We start from the raw sequence: 25486 nt of genomic DNA, 5'->3' as shown, positions 1-25486 counted from the left end.
AAACAAAAGACATGACTGCATCAGGTGACAGCAGTATCAGAATCACAATGGAAGGCAAAATAGGGCATAGCAAATCGGTGTCCCAATTGGCATCATCTAAGTGTCTTGGCACTACTTGCCTCGCTATCAACACATGCACAGCACATTTTAGTTTACAGTATGTCAAGATATTTCACCTGTATGCAATAAATGACACCTACATTCAAGTATTTATGTTCAGACGAAAGTCAACAGTGTGCCAGCGAATTTGCAATCATACCCGTGGACTATCTCACATTCCAACTGGCTCCCATCCAGTTTTTTCACACTGGATTGTGGACGCTCTTGTGACACAGTTGTGCCTCACACTGTGTAGTTTCCAACTGTACACTGCAACCTTTCAGGTATAGGAACAATACAGGGCGTGTTGTAAAGAAGTGCACAAAGATCAGCTCAGTGAAAGGTTCCGCCTACCGTCATCCTATGCTCAATTATACGGTCCAGTATTGTGCTTGCAGGTTATTGTTTGAAAGTGGTATATACTGTTTTCTAAAAAATTTATAAAAGGAGTTAGATTTCCACTGTTATGTTCCAGCTATTATTCACTTGCTCCATTGCTATTTAATACATTTGCTTGGCAGTTGAAGCCTAAAACAGAGAGTCCAGTGTCATGTTATTCAGCAACCTTCAGATTTAGCGGTTGAGATGATCTCAGCATTCTCTGTGCATTATTCTGGGCACACTATGAATTTTACCTAGGTATCAGGGCAAATAAAAACATTTTTGAATACACAAGGAGCTAGGGTTCGCCTAGGAGAGTGGTCCAAAACATGCAAGACAAAAATGTAATAAAAAAGGGATTTAAAAAAACTAATAAAGGACCATTACAGAGTGATTTCTTGCCAGCCTGGGCATGAACATAACTCACCCTGAATCATGGATGGACAATTATATTTGCAATTTTCTTAAATTAATTATTAGGCATTACTCTTTTAATTACTGCGCTGCAAGAAAGGGGGAGATTTATTAGTTTAACGATGTACATGTCTAGGAGTTGCTCAGTTCCTTTAGTCCACCTTTAATCTGCCAAATTTCTCCCCTCCAATCATGAAGGTGTCGACCCCTTGCTGGTTAACCATTCCCAAGAATTGGAAACCCTCCAGTAACTCCCAAATAGCCATTATTCCCGTATGGGTATTGATGATGAATGTTCGAGGCTATTCAATCACAATCGAACCAGACCCCGTCCCAACGTTATGGCCTCGCACACATATTCCCAGCATAGGTGCTGCAGTAATGACACTGGCCAGACTCTTTCCCCTCCCTCGATCGCTGGGGTGTGGAGGCCAAAGAGAGTGGCCAAGATCAACTAACTCAACAAAGACCGGGGGGAATCAAACCTTCATCTTCCTGGTCTGTAGATTGAGCTACTAAATGGATAAACTCACTAATATTCGTCGTGACAATTTGTTCATAAATAGCGATAATCCCACCGAGCTGTAACAGTTGTGCTCATTCTCATTACAAGCTTTTACAATATATTAATGTTTCCTCTCACAGGGTTGTTCAGCTTCAACAAGCATATAGACAATATGACAAAGAAGTGGAATTAGGTTGGGGTTTTTTTCCAGAGGAGGGTATTGGGAGAATTGAATATTCAATGCGAACAAACAGATTAAAAGTTCTGCTTCATTAGAAAATATTTAAGGGCTCACTGATCAGCTAGGCTCTAAAGCATTCTTCAATATCACCACCATTCACAGCAGGTCCTTTAACAATACAGTTCAAACTGTGGGTCTGCAATGCAAATGTGGTCTGCTCCTTGGTAATAAGAATAGGCATGCGGGGGATCAAGTTAGACGGGGCATTGAACTCAAAAATGGGGATGGGGTAACAATTGAGACCAAGGTCACGTTCAATGTTTCCTCTAAGCTGTGCGGCCGCGCAGTAATGGGAAAGGTCCTGCGCAGGCGCCGTTCACTGGCTTTTCCGTTGTAAATACCGCGCATGCGTTGAAATTGAAAAGGACCGCATATTAAAAGAAACGGGCTGCACAGAACAATGCGCAACTTACACGGAACATTGGTCACGTCGCATTTCAGCCGATGGCCCGCTCACTTCTTGGTCAGGTGGTTGTGGGTTCAAACCCCACTTCTGAATTTGGGCACATAATAGGCCGACACTCCAATGCCGTACTTTCAACCGAGATGTTAAATGGAGGCCGTGTCTGCTTAGGTTTTAGGTTAAACCACTTTTCTACCAAGAGCAGGGAATTCTGCCTTCTGTCTGTCCAGTATTCCTTGCTCAACTGCCACCACCAAAAATGGATCACCTCGTCCAATGGCTTTTTGTGGGATCTTGCTGTGTGCAAATTTGGCTGATGCATTTGCCCATGTAACATCAGTCGCTCCACGTCGTAAATAATTCACCAATTGTGGAATATTTTAGGGATTTGATATGAAAAGGCGCTATTTAAATGCAAAGCTTTCTTTCAGACACTGCTGGTTAACATTCAAAAGCAAAGAAGGAAATGTGCTTGGCACTAAATCCTGAACGGTATAAAAAAGGGAGTTACCTGCACACATTAGCATTTCTCAGTCCCTCTCGGTTCCCTGGTTTTATACTTCAAAATTGCTAATCACGTATCCTAGAAAACAGATTTTACGCAGAATTCGTATTCTACTGACCTCATGAATGGGTCCTGCTGCTTACGGTGAAGATCATGTATAGCACCAGATAGTAGGGTCCTCTACAGCAGGTCAGGATCATAACACTGCCCATCACCATCCCCATTTAACGTCACCGAGTAGAAAATAACTCTCCTTGGTCTGCTTCTGACTGACAGGAACAACAGAGGATGGAGAGACAGCATCAAATATTATCACCCGCAAGGATTATGCGACAACTCAGATGATAGCTCTTCGAAACATTTTCTAAAAAACACACAAAAAAAGCCCTCAGGCTTTCAACTGGTCAGTCAACTTAACTTACCTGCACTATTGTTAATCTACTCTATTCATATGATTAAAAAAAGACACAACAGATTTATATACTGATATATAAACAGTTTCAGCTCAAAGTATACTGAACGAGATAGCACTAGAGTATTGTGCTACTTCCTCATTGCACAAGTGATAACTCACGCAAGTTCAGTATTTACTTTATGAGCGAGTTTCGGTGTCCTGAAATTGCAGCACTCCCAATAGCCAAATATTTACAGGTGTACGACACAATTGCTCACCCAATACTTGCAGGGCCCTGACAGAAAGATCAATATTCTGCACACTGCTCGTACAGCATAGAAACTTCAGAGACGATTGTACACTGCTTTTAGTCAGTCAAAGGATTCAGTTCATGGACAGCCTTCTCCAGACACCCACGCTTGCCTTAAAATATTCAAGCGGCTGGGCTTCAAAGCAAGAATTCAAAAGGCCCTAAACTGGAGCTTCGTGTCGTTGCAGTCACGCATCCTTCTTTAAAAACCGAATCTCAGTTAGCTTGCAGTCACCAGGGCAGAATTTTGCACTCATTTCATAAAGCAAAGACAAGGGGAAAAGGATGGAAAACCCATTCCAGGATCGACTATGCTGCAAGGATTATCCTTCAAATGGACCATTAAAATGACAACATGAAATTAAGTCATGGAAGGAGAAGGGGTGGAGGGAATAAAGGGAGACAGTCATATCAAACAAGAATGTCTCAGATCTCATCAATATTGACGCAGAGCTTATTTTGACCGTTTTATATAAATTTTTATTTTCCCCTATGCCCGACTTTCTAAAGCTGAACTGAAATTAATCGCGGCCAAGTAACAAACACAAGGCGGCCATCTGTGAAACAAAGAGATATTTCCAAACTCTTGAAAAGATTTTGATACAGATCTTGATCTCTGTAGGAATTTAAGAGGCAGTTTGTGTATCTATGCCTCTGACCTCCACCCACAAACTCAAGAATGAGCTCCACGGAAATGACTGAATCAAGCAGATGTTTAAAAGTGATCCGAGCTGGGAAATGCATTTTCAGTCCGCCCCCGCGCCCCCCTCCCCAACCACCACCAGGGTTCTTTCGCTGGGGATTATAAACTGGTCGACAAATAAAAATTACAATAGGACACCACATTTTTAAGCCTTCATTGTAAAAATGATCTGCATTGCCAAAGTTAGATCTTTTGTGGGGTCGGGAAGAAACCATATACACAGCTTTCTTCCCTCTCTCACACTAATGCCCAGGTGAGAGAGGGAGAAAAGCCGACAGCTGCCTCATAGAAACATAGGAGAGGAGCAGGAGCAGGCCATTCGGCCCTTCGAGCCTGCTCCGCCATTCAATGAGATCATGGCTGATCATCCAAATTCAGTACCCTGTCCCTTCTTTCTCCCCATACCCCTTGATCCCTTTAGCCTTAAGAAATATATCCAACTCTTTCTTGAATATATTTAATGAACTGGCCTCCACCGCCCTCTGTGGTAGAGAATTCCACAGGTTCACCACTCTCTGGGTGAAGAAATTCCTCCTCATTTCAGTCCTAAATGGCTTACCCCTTATCCTTAGACTATGACCCCTAGTTCTGGACTCCCCAGCCATCAGAAACATCCTTCCTGCATCTAGTCTGTCCAGGCCTGACAGAATTTTATAGGTTTCGATGAGATCCCCTCTCAATCTTCTAAACTCCAGTGAGTATAAGCCCAATCGACACAATCTCTCCTCATACGTCATTCCTGCCATCCCAGGTATCAGCCTGGTGAATCTTCGCTGCACTCCTTCCAAGAATGCCACTCCTGATTCAGTAAGTAGGCGACCTGAAGGTGGAGTGCAGCAGACAATTTCTGCCTCACCTTCCGTTGAGAAATACACAACCTCCTTTCAACACCACCCAAAATAAAGGAACACGTGGGGAGAACAACAGCTGAGAGGCAACATTCGGTTGAGGAGCACTACACTCAACTAGAAAACACGATTTCCAACACTCAAAATCCGGTCACAATGTTTCGAAACGGACTCACTATTCCAACCATTAGGTCAATAGATGTCCAACAATGAAAAGTAATCACGTTGATTGAGGAGAGCGAGTAATGGGAAAATTGATGGCTTTCTGTAAAATGACACTGCTAATAAGACAATTATGTCAAGAGTTTTATGATGTTATGACAGTCGAGTGTCTCACGCTCAATGTAGCGTGCAGAATTTGTGCAAACAGCTCCAACAGGAGAACGGCGCGCTTTGGTACATCGGTGTTCAAAAAGAAAGCAAAATTGTGAGGACAGCAAATTTCTTTTGAAGTTTGTTTAAAGCTTTAGTGACCTGCATAGCTTGCTAAATAATGCCCTCTTTGTCTAAGTGGGGTGGGGGCAGAGGAACAGCACAATCAAAAAAATGTCATGCCAAAACGAGGAGATATTAGGAAGGGTGACAAAAAGCTTGGTCGAAGAAGAGGGTTTTAAAGAATGATAGGGAGACAAAAAGAGGTGGAGGGAATTCCGGAATGGAGGGCCTGTTACTAAAGCAAAGTGACATATTGGTGGCTACAGGCCTGTTAGCAGTACCAAGAGCAATCTGAGGTGAAGAGGGAGTATTACACAACATTATAAAGTTTATTGACTCAATATATTGGTACCAACATGCTAAATAAACCCAGTGACAACACAGTAGTTGGTGCTGTGGCTCATTTGTTATCACCTTTGCCTCGAAGTCAGAAGGTTGTGGGTTCAAGTCCCCACTCCAGACACGAGCACAAAATCCAGGCTGACAATCCCAGTGCAGTACTGAAGGAGTGCTGCACTGTCAGAGGTGCCATCTCTCGGATGAGACGTTAAACCGAGGCCCCGTCTGCCCTCTCCGGTGGACGTAAAAAATCCTGTGGCACTATTCTGAAAGAGCAGGGGGGAGTTCTCCCCGGTGTCCTGGCCAATATTTATCCCTCAATCAACATCACTAAAACAGATTATCTGGTCATTATCATATTGCTGTTTGTGGGAGCTTGCTGTGCGCAAATTGGCTGCCACATTTCCTACATTACAACAGTGAGTACACTTCAAAAAGTACTTCATTGGCTGGAAAGCGCTTTGGGACATCCGGTGGTCGTGAAAGGCGCTATACAAATGCAAGTCTTTCTTTAGGCAGGATCTGACTAGTGTTCGACATGCGTGCTGCATTAGAAAGTTGTGCAGAGCATTCAGTTTCTTCCCAAAACTGCTGTTTATGATGGTTTCATCAACTGAAGGATAAAAGCAAACTCAGTCACCAACAGCTCACTAAGCCACACCTTTGGCCCCATCACTTTTCAAGTAATTTGCATGGAACTAAAAGGAAGGGCGTGGTGCATGCATTTCTAGCACAGCAAAATAACAAACATTTTCTTCTTCACTCGCTTTCAAGCCATGGCAAGAACAGCCAAGTCTCAGGTAGGTCCCGAGATAACAATCTTAATGGAGTAATGGTGACAGCAACATGATGACATTCACTTGCTGCTGCAAGTTCACCTGCAAAACCTGCCAACTGCGTAGAACAAGATCTTCATTTTGAAGATGAGCAATGGTTAGGGTACTGACGGAACAACCTAGAGACCTTGAGTTCAAATCCCACTGTGGTGAGTTATGAAACTGAACTTAATAAACGGGGGAATTGATGGGCTGAGATGAGGAGAAACTTCTTCACTCAGAGGGTAGTAAATCTATGGAATTTGCTACCCCAGAGAGCTGTGGAAGCTGCAACATTAAATAAATTTAAAATGGAGATAGACATTTTCCTAGCTGATAAGGGAATTAGGGGTTACGGGGAAGAGGGCAGGGAAGTGGACGTGAGTCTCGATTCGGATCAGCCATGACCCTATTGAATGGCGGAGCAGGCCCGAGGGGCCGTATGGCCTACTCCTGCTCCTATTTCTTATGTGCTTATGGCACCAGGAAAACACAGCACAACACAATTGAGCTGAAACCAAACCTACAGTTAGGTTGGTCATATTTATTCTAGCCCATGAAGCCTCCAAGGAGCAAGTTGCCAATCAAGCCAAATCAGAGTGACAGCAGAGCATCATGCTGCTAGCAGATTAATAACTTCTCCAAGCCAAATTAATACCTTTGTGAGGCATAACAGGATTAGTCCTGTGCACAGCTCTCTGCACCTGGCTGGCGTCCTGCAGATCTGACCTCCGACGATTCAGCCATCAGTTGACAGATACCCCAGCACAGGAGACATTATTGTGTTTGCAGAGTTCAAAGCAAATCCTAGGAGCCATAGCTTCAATTTAAAAATCCCAGTGTCTTGGCCCACCGCAGTTTAAAAATGAAAAAAAAAAGTGATATATATAATCTAGAAATGAAACCGAATTTCCACACAGGAATCAGACCTTTCCTTTTCAAAGAGAAGAAAGTAAAACTGGAGGGATGGGAGGAGGGGGTGAGGGTATCCGAGGAAACACTTAAATTATTGAGGTTACAAGCACCTGTTCGCAAAAGACAAAAACAAGCATAATCTCTTGTCCCAAAACTCTGGTGCAGAAATTTTAATTCAAAGCATTTAATATCAGCCTGTTAAAATGATGCACCACAAGGACAATAAAGGAGTGTAATCCAGTGGCGTTGTACAGTATGTAATGGATTACCCACAGCATCTGTTAAATAAAGCCATTCAAACACCACCAGAATTTGATTCCACTGAAATATTACACAATGGAATAAAACAGACAGGTCATTTTTTTTTTTTTTTTTAAATTTGTTTTTATGGGATGTGGGCGTCGCTGACAATTTATTGCTCATCCCTAATTGCCCTCGAGAAGGAGGTGGTGAGCCGCCTTCTTGAACCGCTCCAGTCAGTGTGGTGAAGGTACTCCCAACAGTGCCGTTTTCATTTTTATTATTCTGTTTCGTAGCATTTTGTTACAACGGAGTGGCTTGCTCGGCCATTTCAGAGGGCAATTAAGAGTCAACCACATTGCTGTGGGTCTGGAGTCACATATAGGCCAGACCGGGTAAGGACAGCAGATTTCCTTCCCTAAAGGACATTAGTGAACCAGGTGGAGCAAAGGATACCTATTTTTCAAATAATTTTATTATCTTTTGCCACAGATTAACCCTTTTAAAAATCGGGCAAGCCGTCTCAGATCACTGCTCGTTAATTACATTAACTAAAATTCTTAATTAATTGAATTCATATAGGAATACCATATTGTCATGATTTTTTACTATTTCCAGATCTTATTTTATATCTAGGTGCTGTGAAAAACAGAGGTGCAGATTAAATGGTGTATGATGTGCCAATTCTTCCAATCTAAATATAGGTTTGCGTTTGTGAAAGGCTTAACAAGGTGCTTAATTTGGCTTCCAGGTAATCTCAGCTACTACAAACTGCATTTTGGAAATTCCAAGCATATCATCGGTAAACAACCAGCCAGTAAGGCGCCAGAAACTCTGGTTTGCCAAGAAGGGCAATTTTTGAAATTCTACACTGAAAGGACACCGTTAACTTGTTCTGAATGTTGTGTCTAAAAATGAGCTAATTAAGGTGGATACTCCTGTGGACTTACAAATCACAGCGACTACACTTCAACAAAAGTACTTCATTTGCTGTAAAGTGCTTTGGCGTGTCAGAGGTTGTGAAAGGCGCTGTATAAATGCAAGTCGCTCTTTTTGTTTCGTTTTCATTGATTGAGATTCTATTAGAAACATAGAAAAATAGGAGCAGGAGTAGGCCATTCGGCCCTTCGAGCCTGCTCCACCATTCAATATGATCATGGCTGATCCTCTATCTCAATACCATATTCCCGCTCTCTCCCCATACCCCTTGATGCCTTTTGTGTCTAGAAATCTATCTACAGGAAACTTTGGTTTATCCGGAGGTTAACTGTCCGGAATGCTCGATCCACCAGCAAAATTCAGGAGTCGGTTCAGTAAGTTTTTTTTTCTTTTCGTTGCTTTTTTTCCCCCACCAGTCAGGCTCTGCAAGGTCTAGCTAAAGCTGTTGCTTAGCTACAGAGACGCTTGCAAGCTACGGCCAACTGTTTAGAAGCTGTTGCTAAGCAACAGGGTTTTGTTGCTAGATATGGAGCTCAAAAGTTCCGTATGTTTTAACATTACCGCTGGTTTGTCCGGCAGTTTTGATGAGACGGCAACAGCTCGGTCCCGTCGGTGCCGGATATCACAAAGTTTCCTGTATCTCCTTTCTAAATATATTCAGTGGCTTGGCCTCCACAGCCTTCTATGGTAGAGAATTCCACAGGTTCACCACCCTCCGAGTGAAGAAATTTCTCCTCATCTCAGTCCTAAATGTCCGACCCCGTATCCGGAGACTGTAACCCCTCGCCTTGATTAGCACTCCACTGTGCTGCTTCCCTATTTGTACAAAGAAATACATTCCATTTAAAGCATTAATTATTACACTAGCACAAAGTTGCACTTTAGCTTTCAACTATTTGAGAAGATCTGGAGCAACATTATTCCAAAGTAAACGCTAAATGATCAGACTCGCTATTCCCCACAGAGAATTCCCTATCTCGGCCATCTCATCGAAAGGAAAATACAAAGCAGAGGCAAGGCACTTAGTCAAAAGGACAGTTTGAGGGCTGTACATGGATTAATTACATTGTTATTCTGTACTTTTGAAGCTGCTTCTATACTGTACTAAATGTGCTAGCTGCCACAGTGCAGGGCTCATGAAAGCCAGCTGCAACCGAAAATAAACTTCTCACGATTTGTTAAAAATGGTTCTTCCCAATTTCTGGCCATAAATCCCAGCAAGTTTACTTTCAGATCGAAGCAAGAGCCACACGTTGAGAGCCAGAGCCACTAACAGAGCTTTCAGAGCAGTACCAAAGCAGTTCATGCTTCGAGCTCAGCATTCGTATGGGCAGAGGTCTGGGAACAAGTTAATCATGGAAGACCTAAAGAAAGGAAGAGGGGGGGGAAAACACACAAAAGGGAAGCAAAAAAAAAAAAAAAAAAAAATTCAATTTGTAGACAAAATAGTCAAAACTAAATTTCAGACTAAGAATCGAGTGCAAGACTGAGAACAGTGCATAACTACTGCAGGCTGACAAAAGGATTAAAATGACAACGGGTTACTAAAAGTAATGGCCCAAAATAGAAACCATGTCCAATCTTCACCAAACTGTGGCATATACAGCAACAGCTACTATGACACCACATGTTGCCGAGAGTTATGATGTGTGCCCAGTTGACTCTTAAGAACATAAGAAACAGGAATCGGCCACTTGGCCCCTCGAGCCTGCTCCGCCATTCAATAAGATCATGGCTGATCTTGGGCTCAAAGCCACTTCCCCGCCCACTCCCCAATTCTTACTAATTATAGTGCCTTCCTTTCCCCACCATCCTACAGGAAACTTTCGATTTACCGGCACCTAAATAACCGGAAATGTCGGTTAACCGGCAAAATTCAGGAGTAGGTTCAGGTAACACATTACTTTTTTTACTCCATTTGTTGCTGTGCAAGGACGTGGCTGCGCAAGGACGTGGCTGCAGCTGTTGCTAAGCTACAGAGATGCTTGCAACTTGTGCCCATTGTTCTGAAGCTGTCAGGGTTTGTTGCTATAGCGTTCGGTTATCCGGAATTTTTGATGAACCGGCACCACGTCGGTCCCGTCCGTGCCGGATAAAAAAAAGTTTCCTGTATTAACAAATGCTGCAGTGCATTTTACATACAGGCTTGAATTATGTGAAAAGTCTATTTCCATTATTTACATGCAGCAACAAGAATAAGTGATTTAAAGACTACAGTTTGATCAATATGCTTAATACTACACTGTACCATGCTAGCCAAAAGAATTAATATAAGACAGGAAATGCCCTGATAACTTAATCATGGTTTATTCAGCCTGCAGTCATAAAAGACATTTGCAGAGAGAGAGAGCGAGCGCACAAGAGCACGCAAAAGAGTGCGCAAAAGAGAAAAAGAGCGAGGAAGGAGAGAAAAATAGAAGGAAGCACAAGCTGACAAAAACAGAAGTATTGTTTTTGCCACCATTTTGGACCATGGAAAAATCTGTGGTTTTTGGTTCATAATAAGCTCCAAATCACCAGAGGTATTTTTCCCGAGTTTGCCAAGGCAAATTGGAAGAACTACAAATTAATTTTAAACAATCACTCCATTTCTATGTTATGTAAATTGCCAATTGCCCTCTATTAATTGTGAGTTAACCTGGACAACAGTTTAGTCTCTACAATGAGGTCCAGCCATGTGCTATATTCTATGGTTTGAATTTGCAGAATTGTTCCTTGTTACACTTGGGCTACGCTACAGCAGCGAATAAAGGTGCCATTCGTAGGAGCCTTGGCCTGTTCACAAAAACCACTGGTGATGTATATGTAAGTGCTAAATACCTTCTGTATGTATAATGCCAAAGAGGAACAGTAAACTGAGGAAAGACTACAAGACTCCAGAGTTATAAAGATGCTTTTCTTTTTGAAGAAGTTCAATCAAACAAGGTGTTACGGTCTTTACACAGTTAGTAGACATTGGGATACTGGGCTTCTAACAGCTGACTTCATGTCATAAAAGTATGCTTACTTTAGCACTGTTACAATAATTGGAAATTCTATTTTCACACGTCCCGTTTAGAGAAACCGTTGTCGAGCCATTTACATGATGATGTTGGGAGAAAGCTCAAACTGGAACAGAAGTGGGAAGCCTTACTAATTTTCCCCTCTCTAACCCAGGGACAGGGAGGGCTACTAGAGTGCCCCTACTACCATTCACCAGAGGCTGGTTACCTCAGCACAGACTGGGAATTGAACCTGGGACCTTTTGATCTGTATTGTCTTGTATTACACCAGGCGTCGTCTATGCCTTTGAAGTGCCAGCTTGGCTCAGTTGTAACACGGTCACCTCCAAGTCAGTCAGAAGGCTTCTGTTATAGTGGCACTCAAGGACCTGTGCATACAAGGTTGACACCAATGCAGTACAGAGGGGGTGCTGCATTGCCAGAGATGCCATCTTTCAGATGAGACATTAAACCAAGGACCCATCTGCCTGTTCATGGAGACATAAAAGATCCCACTGCACTATTAAGAGGAAGGGAGCTTTCCTGGTATCCTGGCCAACAATTCACCTTCCACCACCACCAAAACAGTTTAGCAGGCCATTTATCTCATTGCTGTTTGTGGGACCCTGCTGTGTGCACATTGACTGCCTACAAAACAGCCTTTACTACATTTCAAAAGTAACTCATTTGCTGTAAAAGAAGAAAAACTTGCATTTATACAGCATCTTTCATGACCTTAGGACATCCCAAAGCACTTCACAGCCAATTAAGTACTTTTGAAGCGTAGTCACTATTGTACTGTAGGAAACGTGGCAGCCAATTTACGACGCAAAGCAAGATTCCGCATGAGCAAAGGAGTGGGATTAATTGGATAGCTCTACCAAAGAGCCGGCACAGCCACGATAGCCAAATGGCCTCCTTCTGCGCTGCATCATTCTATGATTCGATGATTCCACAAACAGCACTGTGATAATGACCAGTGATGTTAGTTGAGGGATAAATACTGTCCAGGACACCAGGGAGAACTCCCCCTGCTCTTCTTCAATAGTGCCATAGGATCTTTTACTTCCAGCTGGGGGGGCAGACGTGGCCTCGGTTTAACGTGTCATTTGAAACTAATGCAAAACTTTGGGACACGCGGAGGACATGAAAAGAGCTCTATAAATGTTAGTTACTTTGTTCTTTCTTTATTAAGAGGCCAACAGGGAAGCTGTATTCACTCAGTAAAACTCTGATGGCAGGTGTAGCAGTTCCCGTTTTACATGTTAGCAAACATATTTTTCTATTTTAATTATCAGCAGAATGAATATTCTTAAATGCTGAATGTTTCACTTAACCGTGATGCTTGTGTTTTAGCACATACATGGCCGATTCCTGAAAATATTTTTATATTAAAAATCATAGCAAACTTATTTCTAAACGCCAGTCTCAATCCTGAGTGTTTTTTTTTTAAATGAGAAAAATAGATGAACAGCTAAAGTCCCTGGTACAAAGACAGAAAGAGAAGGCAAGGTAATTCAAGATATAATGACTGGGTGACTGCGTATGCAAGACTGGGGAAGAGGAGCAGTTCCATCGTTTTGAGTCCGAGGAGACTGCAGAGAATCTGGACTTCAATACAGTAGGGATGAAGAATGGAAGTACAGCTTCGAGAACAGCACATTTGGAATTTAGGACAAAGAGAGGAAATTGCAAAGCATCACCTACCACAATCATCTTCTTAGGCAGTCCCTCGGAACCGAGGAGGACTCGTTTCCACATTAAAAATGAGTTCGCAGGTGACTGATGAGTCCAATGCGGGACCTACAGTCTCTGTCACAGGTGGGTGGGGTGCTTGGGTTGACGTGCGCGTCTTGCGCTGTTTGCGCTTGGCTTCCGCTTGCTCCCGGCGAAGAGACTCGAGGTGTTCGGCGCCTTCCCGGATGCTTCTCCTCCACTTTGTGCGGTCTTGGGCCAGGGATTCCCAGGTGTCGTTGGGGATGTTACACTTTTTCAAGGAGTGAAATTGGTGCGCCTATCCATTGGCAGGATAGGCGCACCAACGTCAGTGTTCTTGCTCAGGCCAACATCCCCAGCATCAAAGCTCTGACCACGCTCAATCAGCTCCGATGGACGGGTCACATTGTCCGCATGCCCGATACGAGACTCCCAAAAGAAGCGCTCTACTCGGAGCTCCGACGCGGCAAGAGAGCCCCAGGTGGGCAGAGGAGACGTTTCAAGGACACCCTCAAAGCCTCCTTGAAAAAAAGTGTAACCTACCACAATAGCACTAATAAAACAGAGACCGACGAGGAAAGGTTCCAAACTGAGCTTTGGCAAGGGGCAAGATGGGAATCGCCTATCGGACAAGTGTCTTCTGTATCCTGTCCAACAATGAGAGTTGCCAAAAGAGCTACCCCAGATATGGAAACAGCATTCAAGTCTTGAACAGACTTGGGCCTTCTAAAGAGCAGAGAGGAGTTAAGTGGAAAAGAAGTGTCTGGCATAGAAGAGGAAAGCTTCTTGGATGTCGCTTCAGCAATAGAGGAGATGTGGGAATTCCATGGCGTCAGGAGGACACAACGCCAAGAATGTTGTTGGATGAAGGAAGATTAAAATTGGAGCCATCAAAGGCAAGATAGCTGTTGGCTACACTTGTAAGAGGTATAAAGAAACTGGGTTTTTGAAGGATAGAAAGAGAGAATTTCAATGTCCGATGACAAGTATGGACAAGATTTAACCATTGCATTGAGGACTGGAAATTGAGAGCACCAAGGGCTGGCAATCAGAAGAATGTTGAAGCATGTAGTGTGGAATCCTGAGTAAAAGAATATGTTGGGTTGGAAAATGGATGGAGTTCAGCGATATGAAGGTGGTACAGAGTGGGAGAGAAGAAATGGGACCCGGGGAACACGTGAGTTCATGTAAAAGGAATCAGAGAATGAGGCATCAAATACAACAGAAATTTAACCATTTGAGAGGAAACTAGACAGCAATAAAGAAACCTTTGGTGGGAAGCCAAATCAGAACATGTTTGGAAATGCCAAATAAAATGCCAGATGATTCTTTAGAACAATAATTGGTAATAAAAGAATGTCCCACCCAATGATTAGTTTTGTTGCAGTTTGAATCTCCAGTTTGCAATTTACTGGTCTATACTTTGATGGAATATTTTACATGGATCCTGGTCTAAAAATAGAATCGACGCCTCAGGTTAGCCGAGTTGCCTCACCACTGCTTGAAAGCAACCATCTACTTTAAAAATTTAAAGTTATATCCGTTACTCCCATTTAGTAGCTGATGAATTTTTAAACACATGTAAACCCACAATAGTGAGCCTACAGAACATTTTACACACTTCAGCTGGTGTTTTAGTGCGGTCTGGAAAAAAGGGTGTAGCAGGTTTCTCTCTCTCTCGATTCTAGTTTTTCTCATTTGCATGAGCCTCAGAAAGGAACATTCCCAAAAGATTCGAACTATATTGGCATATGGGTGTTCAATACTGGTAATCGACCAGATATCGTTATACGAAAAGGGAGCGTCATTGAGCTGCTGGCTGGTGTCTGGTCCATTGCAAATCAGAACCCAGAAACTCGAAGGGTGAAATGCTCTTCCAGCTTTGGCATCAGATAACAAAATCTACAAATATAAATCGGAGCACCATATTGTATTTAATTCATTTATATTGTTTTAAAGGTTTTCACTTTCAGAAGAGATTGTCCAGTTCACATTACCTTCCCAATTGGGATCTCGGGTTAACAGCGGTATCCCATCTGCCCAGTTACTCACTCTTAAAGTAATTATTCGATGAAGTCTTCTCCCCTAATGAAGTGGGTTTAGAAGGGGCGAGCTGGCCTGTATAGCCTTAACACAATACCTTTTACATCCTCAGGATGTACTAAAAAGCACTTCACAGCCAATGGATTATTTTTGAAGTGTAGTCAGTCACTGTTGTGTAGACTGGTACTCCACTTTTCTATCTACATATCACAGCATTTTATTAGTCTTCTTTAAGTGATTCATCATATTGTCTAAACATTGACAATCACAAGTCTACTATTACTCCCACATCCTTTCTATGACTTAATGTGTTACCTGTAGCACATAATCTAGGCACCACAGGAGTGCTGCAATGTCGGAGGTGCCGTCTTTCAGATGAGACTATGACTGAGGCCCCGTCTGCTCTCGGGTAGACGTAAAAGATGCCACAGCACTATTTCAAAGAAGATATGGGGCGTTCTCCTCGGTGTCCTGGCCAACATTCATCCCCCAACCGACATCACTAAAGCAGATGATCTGGTCAGTATCTCACTGCTGTTTGTGGGAGCTTGCTAAATGGCTGCCATGTTTCCTACATTACAATATAGTGACTAGACTTCAAAAGAACAACTTGCATTTATGTAGCACCTTTGTAATAAAAGTACTTCATTGGCTGTAAAGCACTTTGGGACATCCTGAGGTCGTGAAAGGCGCTATAGAAATGCAAGCTCTTCATCTTCTAATTCTATTCAAACCTTTTTATATTTAGGTTGCACATTTTTGCAGCTTCACTTTCATCTTGGAAGCCTAGACAACACGCCTGTAATTCCCAACAGTGGATTCCATCAGTTGGATAGAAACTAAACAGTACCTGAACTACACAGACCAAGAAAGCAGAACATCGAATTCTTGGTCCGTGCCAGGTTAGCTAACTTCAGCCAAGGCAGCAGGAAGGTGCTATTGAGCGCCCAAAGTTAGGAAAGGTGGAGGGGGGGGGCGGGGGGGGGGGGGGGAGGGCATTTTTTTTTTTTTTTTTTTATAAATGTAATCGTCACACGTCCCCACTTTTGATTACTCTCCAGCAAACCCATGAAACTTCCTTACGTCAGCAAGGGAATCAAAGCATTCAGGAGGAAGTAGGGGGGAAATTAGCATAAAGAGAAGGGGGGGGAACCCGATTGTCTGAAAATTCCCTATAAAGTAAGAGCTACCCTAATAGCTCAATGATTATCCAATGGGGAACTTAAACCACAGGTTCATTCCCCAGACCATGCAGCGTTATAGAATCTAGCTCGGATTTATTGTAAGTGGCCTCATCCGAGTCCCTCTTTGTTTGGGAGAATGAAAGGGCTCTGCTCCAGACCCCTGCTGGAACGGAGTATGTACAGATAAAAAGTAAAGATATGATTAGGCTCTGCTGTGATGCTCCACAGCCGAATCATGTACTAGCACTTACCCTCAAGACAGAATTGTTATTTAGCACCCAAAGGCACCAGGCGCCCATGGATCCACACCCCAAAGACGCAATGCCTTCAGGATAGGAAGTGCAGAAAAGAAGTCAAAGAGGAGAACAAGAAAAAAGCACTTGGTGTTTTCAGACAGCAACAGGTACACAGTAGGGCACACACCGAATAGGGCACTCTACAATAACACTTAGTATTTACAGAAATTATCTTTGTACAGATTGAGAAACAAATAAGCTCCTTCCTCTCATAAAAGTAATTACCAATGCCTAGCTTATTCAAATGTTTCTTTCCAGATTTCAGAAAGTACATGGATTTACAACTTCCACGAACGCAGTTTGCCCTGGAATACTTTTCTCAAAATCTAACCAAACACTGTACTCGAAAGCCAGCTTAAAACAAAACAAAGTTAGGTGCAATCTAAAATAGGGGGTGCATTTCACCATGAAATTAACATCTTCCATTCCTTCAGAAGTCAAGACAGTCACAGTTTTATTCTCTGCCCACCAATGCAAGAACAGAAGACATTCGAGTCAACCCCAAAACGTTAATCTGTCTCTCTTATGCGGAGCTATTTACCATATATTTTTAGCATTTTCTACATCTCTGCAGCAAGGTATTACCATTTTCCTCCCCCACCGCCCTAAATTGGTGTTCCCCCTTACCTCAATCATTCTAGGAGCCTCGTCAGGACACAACCAAATCATGCTGTGCAAATTGCTGGAAGGACTGTCATCTCTGCAAGGCTCTCGCTAATTTACCAGCCGCCTACTTCCCTCCACACAACACTGATAAGTGACAACAGCAAACCATCACCGTCACTCAACGCCCACACCAACACCTACAGTACTTAATCCAAGGTAAATGCAGCATCCTGACATCCCTGGGCTCCGTTTATTTCCCCCAGCTTCTCCATTTCAGTGGAATTGGAATGAAATTAATTATCCCCTCCGACTGCTTGACGTGATCATTACAGAAAGCATCCCGAGTGTATTAGTACAAATGACGTCGATTAAAACATCGGAGGTGGAGAATATAACATGAACAAAAATGACACATTTTGTAATAGAGAGAAGTAACATTCGCACCATGTAAGTGCCAGGCAATGACTAGCTCCAACAAGAGAGTCTAACCACCTCCCGTGACATTCAACGACAATACCATCACCAAATCCCCCACAGCATCCTTGGGGTCACCACTGACCAGAAACTTAACTGGACCAGCCACGTAAATACTGTGGCAACAAGAGCAGGTCAGAGGCTGGGTGTTCTGCATGGGTGGCTCACCACCTGACTCCCCAAAGCCTTTCCACCATCTATAAAAGGCACAAGTCAGGAGTGTGATGGAATACTCTCCACTTGCCTGGATGAGTGCAGCTCCAAGAACCTCGACACCATCCAGGACAAACCAGTGCTCATGATTGGCACCCCATCCACCACCTTAAACATTCACTCCCTCCACCACCGGCGTACCGTGGCTGCAGTGTGCACCATCTACAAGATGCACTGCAGCAACTCGCCAAGGCTTCTTCGGCAGCACCTCCCAAACCCGCGACCTTTACCGCCTAGAAGGACAAGGGCAGCAGGCACATAGGAACACCACCACCTCCAAGTTCCCCTCCAAGTCACACACCATCCTGACTTGGAAGTATATCGGCCGTTCCTTCATCGTCGCTGGGTCAAAATCCTGGAACTCCCTCCCTAACAGTACTGTGGTAGCACCTTCACCACACGGACTGCAGCGGTTCAAGAAGGCAGCTTACCACCACCTTCTCAAGGGCAATTAGGGATGGGCAATAAATGCTGGCCTTGCCAGCGACGCCCACATTCCATGAATGAATTTTTAAAAATCGGGTTAACTATTAGGTGACTAACTTTGGCACACAAGCATTCTCTGAACAAAATTTAAAAGGTAAGTATCCAGAGTATCAGAATGGTTACAGCACAGTAGGAGGCCATTCAGCCTGTCGAGCTCGTGACGGCTCTCTAAGACCCACTCCCCTGCCCTTCCCCCGTAGCCCTGCACATTTTTTTCCTTCGGTACATATCCAGTAGCAGTACAATAAAATCTCAAATTTTATCTAGTCAATAATTTTTTTTTTAAATAAATAAAACAACTTGCACCTTTAACGTAGTAAAAGGTCCTTCACAGGAGCGATTATCAAACAAAATTGAATACCGAGCCACATAAGGAGATATTAGGACAGATGACCAAAAGCTTGGTCAAAGAGGTCGGTTTTCACAAATGTCTTAAAGAAGGACAGAGGTGTAGTGAGTCGGAGAGGGTTAGGGTGGGAATTCCAGAGCTCAGGGCCCAGGCAGCTGAAGGCACGGCCGCCAATGGTGGAGCGATGGACATCGGGGCTGCGCAAGAGGCCAGAATTGGAAGAGCGCAGATATCTCAGAGGGTTGTAAGTGCCTCCAGTAAAAAGGGTAAAAGAAACCCCAAAAATGTAATACACAGGGGCAAATTATACACTGCAGAATGAAGTGGCTCGATGGGCTGACCAGCCTTTCCTCACTCTCAGGATTGCTGTTTTGCAGTTACTGAATAAGTCAAATTTCTCTGCATTGCACGAGATTCCAACAGTTTTAAATCAAACAAAGTTCATGTTCCATAACTGTGTCTATTATGCTGCAAGGTCTAAAAACTACTGGCCCTAATCATTCTATTTTTTTTTGTATGTTCTTATGTTGTTTTGACTTGGCGTCTTGCAAAGTGCGCACAAAATCAAGGCACGGGAGCACAATTGTAACGAAGGATGTTTGTTGGGATGGGAAGGCAGTAAAGAAAAGAGGAATAAATGAACTGCACTGCCTCATGGCTATGAGACATTGTACTGGAGTCCCACAGCGACACACCATATTCCCATCCCCACTTTGGAGGAGGATGCCAAGAGACACCTCCCAAACCTGCGACCTCTACCACTTAGAAGGACAAGGGCAGCAGGCGCATGGGAACACCACCACCTCCAAGTTCCCCTGCAAGTCACACACCATCCTGACTGGGACTTATATTGGCCGTTCCTTCATCGTCGCTGGGTCAAAATCCGGGAACTCCCTCCCCAACAGCACTGTGGGAGCACCTTCACCACACGGACTGCAGCGGTTCAAGGCGGCGGCTCACCACCACCTTCTCAAGGGGCAATTAGGGAAGGGCAAGAAATGCCAGCCTTGCCAGAGACGCCCCCATCCCAGGACCGAATTTAAAAAAACTTTGAAAGAACACAGAAATTAACCTGGAAAAAAGTGTTCATTACCTTCACAAAAATATATTTTTTAAATCAATACGTGGTCAAAAATATCTACCTTCACTTGAAAACCTCAGCTATTAAGTCAAATTTCAAAATAGCTTGACAAAAAGTTATAATTCTGTAAATTAGGACAATGCATTTTTGAAGTTCTCTATTATTTGTGACGTTAGTTTAATATATGCTGCTAACTCTTCCCGATTCAAGAGTATCCACTTTTCATCATCAACAGTCATCCTACCAGAGTAGGTGCTAGCAAAATGGAAAGGCACTTGTCTGACTCATACAGTACTCTGGTATTAAGACACTGCTATAGGTGAAGTATCTGAGGGAGCCACCAACACGCCCACAGTTATCATAGTGTGGAGATGCCGGAGTTGGACTGGGGTGGACAAATGTAAGAAGTCACACAACACCAGGTTATAGTCCAACAGCTTTATTTGAAATCACAAGCTTTCGGAGCGCTGCTCCTTCTTCAGGTGAAGTGGAGAAATGCATAAAGACACAGCTTATATAGTCAGAGAATCATGTCAGATGTTTACAGGTAACCTTTCCAACTGCCATTTATCACACCTCGGCAGAGAGATAATCACAGCAGTCAAAGGTGTGAATGGTGTCCAAACAGGTCAGTCAGGAAAACATTACATCAAAGAACAATGAGGTGGGGTCACAAGGGGTCAGATATTGCAGATGCTGGGGTCTGTATGAAAAAAAAGACAAAAAACATTTTTTTTGGCTGGAAATCACAGCAGGTCCGGCCGCACCTGCGTAGAGAGAACAAGCCAATGTCGACTCGAGTCTGGATGACCCTGCATCAGGTGGGGTTACATGTAGCGTGACATGAACCCAAGATCTCGGTTGAGGCCGTCCTCATGGGTGCGGAACTTGGCTATCAGTTTCTGCTCGACGATTTTGCGTTGTCGTGTGTCTCGAAGGCCACCTTGGAGAATGCTTACCCGAAGATCGGAGGCTGAATGTCCTTGACTGCTGAAGTGTTCCCCGACTGGGAGGGAACACTCCTGCCTGGTGATTGTTGCGCGGTGTCCGTTCATCCCTTGTCGCAGTGTCTGCATGGTCTCGCCGATGTACCATGCTCCGGGGCATCCTTTCCTGCAACGTATGAGGTAGACAACGTTGGCCGAGTCACATGAGTATGTACCATGTACCTGGTGGGTGGTGTCCTCGCGTGTGATGATGGTATCTGTGTTGATGATCTGGCATGTCTTGCAGAGGTTGCTGTGGCAGGGTTGTGTGGTGTCGTGGTCGCTGTTCTCCTGAAAGCTGGGTAATTTGCTGCGAACGATGGTCTGTTTGAGGTTAGGCGGCTATTTGAAAGCGAGTAGTGGAGGCGTGAGGATGGCCTTAGCGGGGTGGCCTTCGAGACACACGACAACGCAAAATTGTCGAGCAGAAGCTGATAGCCAAGTTCCGCACCCATGAGGACGGCCTCAACCAAGATCTTGGGTTCATGCCACGCTACATGTAACCCCACCTGATGCAGGGTCATCCAGACTCGAGTCGATATTGGCTTGTTCTCTCTACGCAGATGCGGCCGGACCTGCTGTGATTTCCAGCCAAAAAATGTTTTTTGTCTTTTTTTGTTTTTCATACAGACCCCAGCATCTGCAATATTTGACCCCTTGTGACCCCACCTCATTGTTCTTTGATGTAATGTCTGTGTTCTTGCTCAGGCCAACATCAAAGCTTTGACCACGCCCAATCAGCTCCGATGGACGGGTCACATTGTCTGCATGCCCGATACGAGACTCCCAAAACAAGCACTCTACTCGGAATTCCGACACGGCAAGAGAGCCCCAGGTGGGCAGAGGAAACGCTTCAAGGACGCCCTCAAAACCTCCTTGAAAAAATGTAACATCCCCACCGACAGCTGGGAATCCCTGGCCCAAGACCGCACAAAGTGGAGGAGAAGCATCCGGGAAGGCACCAAACACCTCGAGTCTCTTCGCTGGGAGCAAGCGGAAGCCAAGCGCAGGCAGCGCACGTCAACCCAAGCACCCCACCCACCCGCCCCTTCAACCACCATCTGCCCCACCCTGTGACAGAGACTGTAGGTCCCGCATTGGACTCATCAGTCGCCCTAGAACTCATTTTTAATGTGGAAGCAAGTCATCCTCGGTTCCGAGGGACTACCTAAGAAGAGTTGTTATCTCTCACTTGCTGGCAATCTCCTTCATTACTGCAACCATGTGGGGTAAGTCTCTTGAAAAGCGATCACCAGACATGACCCAAGAATGGAAGATCAAACGCTAATTGTACTGCTGGGTGCTTTTCACAGTTAAAGTGGACATAGTACAAAAGTCTTCCTCTCCCGTCATTACACATTAATGACATCCTTGTCAAAACTCCAAGAGGTGCAGGAGGCAAAGCCCAGAAGCAGATTTGGGGGAAAGGATCTAGTTTCCACTCATCATTCTCCAGCAGCTTGGACAAGAAAGTGGAAAACAAGCACACAAAGGGTCACACGTACAAACACAGCCACCAATGAACTGATTGCGAGATGACATGAAGCGTTAATATCCGTCCAAGTCATTTTCTGTACCATTCTTTTCAAGCATTAGGTTTATTTTAAAGTTCGAAATAACAAACTATATGGGCTGCTTCAACAAAGTAAAAAAGGACCAGATTACTCCCGATAACAGCACTGGGTGGCAATACATTCCTAAGGATCAGGTATTCTATATTTATCTGGCACTCCTTAAAGAAAGTTAAAGCAATGACAGTGCAGCGGGCAATTTTATTCAGGTGGTGGCAATTGCAAAAAAAGGCACATGGCCTGTTAAGTTGATCCCAATTGCTCACATCAAGTCCAAGGCTCTGTAACAGTTTACTACAGCCTAACTTGTTATATAAACACAAACTAACCAATACTGCACGAGCACGTGCAAGTTGTGTTGCTGCAACCCAGTGTTTTCAAAATATCCATTACATTCCTCCTTCATCCAACCTCCTAAATAAAATTCAACATCAGGGCAATCATCTCTGCAGAATGTAGTCAGGGGTTTGAAAAAGAAAAAGACTTGCATTTATTGCTACAGCGCCTTGCATGACCACCAAATGTCCCAAAGCGCTTTACAGCCAATGAAGTACTTTTGAAGTGTAGTCACTGTTGTAATGTAGGAAACCCAGCACCAATTCGCACACAGCAAGCTCCCACAAACAGCAATGCAATAATGACAAGAACATAAGAAATAGGAGCAGGAGGAGGCCATTCAGCCCCTTGAGCCTGCTCCACCATTCAATAAGATCATGGCTGATCTGATCTTGGCCTCAACTCCACTTTTCTGCCTGTTCCCCATAGCCCGCGACTCCCCTGCAGTTCAAATATCTGTCTATCTCAGCCTTGAATATATTCAATGACTCCGCCTCCACAGCTCTCTGGGGTAGAGAATTCCAAAGATTCACGACCCTCAGAAGAAATTCCTCCCCATCTCCATCTTAAATGGGCGACCCTTTATTCTGAAACTATGCCCCCTAGTTCTAGATTCCCCCACGAGGGGAAACATCCTCTCAGCATCCACCCTGTCAAGCCCCCTCAAAATCTTGTTTCGCCTCTCATTCTCCTAAACTCCAATGAGTATCAGCCCAACCTTTCCTCATAAGACAACCCCTTCATCCCAGGAATCAACCTCGTGAACCTTCTCTGAACTGCCTCCAATGCAAGTATATCCTTCCTTAAATAAGGAGACCAAAACTGTACGCAGTACTCCAGGTGTGCTCTCACCAACGCCCTGTACAGTTGTAGCAAGACTTCCCTACTTAATACTCCACCCCTTGCAATAAAGGCCAACATTCCATTCGCCTTCCTAATTACTTGCTGTACCTGCATGCTAACTTTGTGTTTCATGTGCGAGGACACCCAGATCTCTCTGTACCACAGCATTCTGTAGTCTCTCTCTATTTAAATAATATTTTGCTTTGCTATTCTTCCTACCTAAGCGGATAATCTCACATTTTCCCACATTATACTCCATCTGTCAAATTGTTGCCCACTCACTTAACCGATCTACTGTATATCCCTTTGCAGACTCGGTGTCCTCCTCACAACTTGCTTTTCCACCTATCTTTGTATCGTCAGCAAATGTGGCAACAGTACACTCGGTCCCTTCATCCAAGTCATTAATATAGATTGTAAATAGTTGAGGCCCCAGCACTGATCCCTGTGGCACCCCACTAGGTACAGTTTGCCAATCTGAAAATGACCCATTTATCCCAACTCTCTGTTTTCTGTTAGTTAGCCAATCCTCTGACCATGCTAATATATTACCCCCAACGCCATGCACTCTCATCTTGCGCAGTAACCTTTTATGTGGCACCTAATCAAATGCCTTTTGGAAATCCAAATACACTACATCTACTGATTCCCCTTTATCCACCCTGCTCGTTACATCCCCAAAGAACTCTAATAAATTTGTCAAACATGAATTCCCTTTCATAAAACCATGTTGACTCTTCTGGGTTGTATTATGATTTTCTAAATGCCCTGCTGCTACTTCCTTAATAATGGATTCCAGCATTTTTCCAATGACAGATGTTAGACTAACTGGCCGATAGTTTCCTGCTTTCTGTTTCCCTTCTTTCCTGAATATGGGCGTTATATTTGCGGCTTTCCAATCTGCTGGGACTTTTCCAGAGTCTAGGGAATTTTGAAAGATTACAACCAATGCATCCACTATCTCTGCAGCCACTTTTTAAAAAATTTTTAAGACCCTAGGATGCAGGACATCAGGTCCAGGGGACTGGTCAGCCTTTAGTCCCATTAGTTTGCCTAGTACTTTTTCTCTAGTGATAGTTTTAAGTTCCTCCCTCCCTTTCGCCCCTTGATTTTCCACTGTTATTGGGATGCTTTTAGTCTCTTCTACCATGAAGACAGATACAAAATATTTGTTCAAAATCTCTGCCATTTCCTTGTATCCCATTATTAATTCCCCAGTCTCATCCTCTGAGGGACCAACGTTTACTTTAGCTACTCTCTTCCTTTTTATATACTTGTAGAAGCTCTTACTGTCTGTTTTTATATTTCTTGCTAGTTTACTCTCAATCTATTTTCTCCCTCTATTATTTTTTTAGTCATCCTTTGCAAGTTTCTAAAAATTTCCCAATCTTCTGCCCTACCACTAATCTTCGCAACACTGTATGCCTTTTCTTTCAGTTTGATATCCTCCTTAACTTCCTTAGTAAGCCACGGATGGTTCATCCTTCTTGGAGTCTTTCTTTCTCACTGGAATATATCTTTGTTGAAAGTTATTAAATATCTCCCACCTTACTTTTTAATCTATTTTCCCAGTCCACTTTAGCCAACTCTATCTTAATACCATTGTATTTGCCTTTATTTAAGTTTAAGACACTAGTTTCAGACCAAAGTTTCTCTCCCTCAAACTGAATGTGAAATTCTATCAAGCTATGATCACTCTTCCCTAGAGGATCCTGTACTATGAGATCATTAATTAATCCCGTCTCATTACACATTACCAGATCTAAAATAGCCTGTTCCCTGGTTGATTCCACAATGTATTGTTCTAAGAAACTGTCCTGAATACACGATTAACT

General features: G+C 43.7%; 1 protein-coding gene across 6 annotated transcripts in view; it reads right to left on the bottom strand.

Moving 5' to 3' along the window:
• The window catches only part of sipa1l3 (signal-induced proliferation-associated 1 like 3), a 233984-nt gene that overhangs the window by 193231 nt on the left and 15267 nt on the right, over positions 1-25486 (bottom strand). For 3 of the 6 annotated variants that reach the window (XM_085973272.1, XM_085973277.1, XM_085973273.1), the window contains exon 2: positions 2667-2817. The exons of the other annotated variants lie outside the window; for them this stretch is intronic. The gene's annotated coding sequence lies outside the window, so the exon portion shown is untranslated. The remainder of the gene's footprint in view (positions 1-2666; positions 2818-25486) is intronic. 6 annotated transcript variants of the gene reach the window in all.

Source organism: Somniosus microcephalus, chromosome 34 (assembly GCF_052327205.1).
Source record: "Somniosus microcephalus isolate GS21.2 chromosome 34, FLI_Smic_1.0, whole genome shotgun sequence".
NCBI lineage: Eukaryota > Metazoa > Chordata > Chondrichthyes > Squaliformes > Somniosidae > Somniosus > Somniosus microcephalus.
The sequence above is the reverse complement of the archived record's forward strand: the minus strand, read 5'-3'. Positions and strand labels throughout refer to the sequence as shown.